This window comes from Schistocerca cancellata, chromosome 12 (genome assembly GCF_023864275.1).
Source record: "Schistocerca cancellata isolate TAMUIC-IGC-003103 chromosome 12, iqSchCanc2.1, whole genome shotgun sequence".
In the NCBI taxonomy this organism is placed as follows: domain Eukaryota; kingdom Metazoa; phylum Arthropoda; class Insecta; order Orthoptera; family Acrididae; genus Schistocerca; species Schistocerca cancellata.
Genome location: NC_064637.1, coordinates 48,194,799 through 48,198,018, shown reverse-complemented (window position 1 = coordinate 48,198,018; position 3,220 = coordinate 48,194,799). Strand labels below are relative to the sequence as shown.

Below are 3,220 nucleotides of genomic sequence, written 5' to 3'. Positions count from 1 at the left end.
AGAACACAGAAACAACTACACAAGCCTATACCAAAGAGATTGATGGGAATTTAGTCAATATCAAAGGTGTGGTAGGAATCAACCTAGAGCTTTCTGAGGCCTTTGATACAGTAAACCACCAAAGTCACCTCGGCAAACTAGACTCAGTAGGGATCAGAGGAATTGAGAGGAAATTGTTTGAATACAATCTCCAAGACAGAACTCAGGTTGTGAAGCTCATCTCATCTCAAAACAGGAAAAAAGTAAAGTATGTATCAGATGCTAAGAAAGTGGAAGCAGACATTCCACAGAGTATTATTTTTGTCTATATTAATGACATTAAAAGCCCCAATAGTTTGTCCAAAATTGTGTTATTTGTAGTTGATACAAGAGTAATTATAAGTAATGACAGAAAATTCTTATCTACTATAGCTGTAAAAATTGTGAAGTGTGTGCAACAGTGAAGGCTTTTTGTAAAATCAGTGACTAGTGTAAATACTTAATGAAATAAACACTGTAGCAGCTCAATCACGTTCAAATCTTCCTCAAAATTGTGCATGGGCCGAAAACAAAAAAAACACAGCTGTCAAACTGATCTTGTAGATGTGCTCCAAAATCCAGTTTTGTATTTGAAATGATGTTAGAACTGTGAATAAGCCAAAATGAGAAAAGTTAAAAATATTCACTGGTACTATCACTAATTTGTTGTTGTCAAAATATATTCTGCTAAAATGATGTTAACTGTGTACAATGTGAATGGTACAATCCATCTACAAAATTGTCATTAACTGATATTAAGAAGACTAAAGATCTTGTCTGCATGTGAGAAATGAGATACATTGTTTCTATACTTTACACAAAGTTTAAATGCCTTGGGCAGAATAAGGTCTCATATACAGAAATTTGTGGCACAACTTGACTATAAGAAGTGATCAGTTGATAGGACACGTTCTGATGCATCAAGGGATCACCAATTTAGTATTGGAGGGCAGCGTGGAGGGTAAAAATTGTAGAGGGAGACCAAGAGATGAATACACTAACCAGATTCAGAAGGATGTAGGTTGTAGTAGCTATTCGGAGATGAAGAGGCTTGCACAGGATAGAGTAGCATGGAGAGCTGAGCTGCATCAATCCAGTCTCTGGACTGAAGATCACAACAACAACATACAAGAGCTATCTTCTTCAACTGGAAGAAGCGGAAGTTATTCCAGTCACAAATTCTGCATCCAGAACACATCAACATCCCTCCACTACCCGTCTGCACAGAATTTTGCAAGTAAGTAAGCCCATTATCATGTCAAATAAAAACATTTCTCTGGGTTCTGCAACAGTTTACTCCATAATTAATTTTTTAAATTAGTGATCCCATGTTACAGTATGGATTGGCCAGTTGTTTCAAATACCCAACTGTTGTTTCATTTTTAAAAACCGACCAGTTATAAAGGCATATTCCAAAATTTTAATCATATAAGCTTTTTATTGATGGATTATCCCTGGAGACTGAACTTCTCAGACTATACATAAAAATAAAGATGCACTGAACTTGAGTTCTCTTTCTCCCTTTAAACTGTAGTGCAGACCGCGGTTTTGGTTATGCTATAGCTATGTTGACATTCCCAGTCCTGTACAGTTGTACTGTGAAGTAATCATGGGATGTGCAGAATGAGATTTTCACTCTGCAGCGGAGTGTGCGCTGATATGAAACTTCCTGGCAGATTAAAACTGCGTGTTGGACCGAGACTCGAACTCTGGACCTTTGCCTTGCGCGGGCAAGTGCTCTACCAACTGAGCTACCCAAGCACGACTCACACCCCATCCTCACAGCTTTATTTCTGCCAGTACCTCGTCTCCTACCTTCCAAACTTTACAGAAACTCTCCTGCGAACCTTGAAGAACTAGCACTCCTGAAAGAAAGGATAGTGCGTAGACAACATGGCTTAGCCACAGCCTGGGGGATGTTTCAAGAATGAGATTGTCACACTGCAGTGGAGTGTGCACTGATATGAAACTTCTTGGCAAATTAAAACTGTGTGCCGAACCAACCCTCGAACTCGGGACCTTTGCCTTGCGCGGGCAAGTCCACTACCAACTGAGCTACCTAAGCACGACTCACACCCCATCCTCACAGCTTTACTTCTGCCAGTACCTCGTCTTCTACCTTCCAAACTTTACAGAAGCTCTCCTGCGAACCTTGCAGAATTAGCACTCCTGAAAGAAAGGATAGTGCATAGACATGGCTCAGCCACAGCCTGGGGGATGTTTCCAGAATGAGATTTTCACTCTGCAGCGGAGTGACGCTGATATGAAACTTCCTGGCAGATTAAAACTGTGTGCCAGACTGAGTTGGTAGAGCACTTGCCCGCGAAAGGCAAAGGTCCCGAGTTCGAGTCTCGGTTCGGCACACAGTTTTAATCTGCCAGGAAGTTTCATATCAGCGCACACTCCACTGCACAGTGAAAATCTCATTCTGGAAACATCCCCCAGGCTGTGGCTAAGCCATGTCTCTGCAATATCCTTTCTTTCAGGCGTGCTAGTCTGCAAGGTTCGCAGGAGAGCTTCTGTAAAGTTTAGAAGGTAGGAGATGAGATACTGGCAGAAGTAAAGCTTTGAGGACAGGGTGTGAGTCGTGTTTGGGTAGCTCAGTTGGTAGAGCACTTGCCCGTGAAAGGCAAAGGTCCCGAGTTCGAGTCTCGGCCTGGTACACAGTTTTAATCTGCCAGGAAGTTTTCAATCATGGGACGGGTTTTAAACATATACAATGATTATGGAAACTTGGAAACCTACAATACTATGAAAATAGTATCGATCATAATAACAGTATGTGTTGGTACATGCGCAGGTACCTAAAACTACCAACCAACAAATTTATAAATAAGTTACAGTGATAAAAAGAAACACACAAAAGAAGGAATTGGGAATTACCACTTACATGCATAGCTTCATTTTAGCACAGAACACACACTTTGCACTGAATGTGAGAAATAAAATAACTCGACAAGTTAGATAATTTAATCTCCAAAATTTATTAGCCGCACACAGAGAGACAGTAAAAGAGAGATACAAATTGTTACTGCATGCATGTTTTGCCAAGCATTCACATTCTGAGAGACATAAAGCACAAGTCCACTTCATGAAATGAGTACAACTCGCAAAACACAACAAACCGTTTATTTTGAACATGTGTGCACAACAGTTTTGATAAGTTAACATATTTCTCTGCAGGGCTCAGTAGCAGCATTAT

The 3,220-nt window shown here is 40.4% G+C and overlaps 1 non-coding gene across 1 annotated transcript; it reads left to right on the top strand.

Annotated features, from left to right (window-relative positions):
- Positions 1-2,607: 2,607 nt before the first annotated feature.
- Trnas-uga (transfer RNA serine (anticodon UGA)) lies at positions 2,608-2,682 on the top strand. Its single transcript has one exon. It is a non-coding gene; the product is annotated as a tRNA-Ser (tRNA).
- The last annotated feature ends 538 nt before the right edge of the window (positions 2,683-3,220 follow it).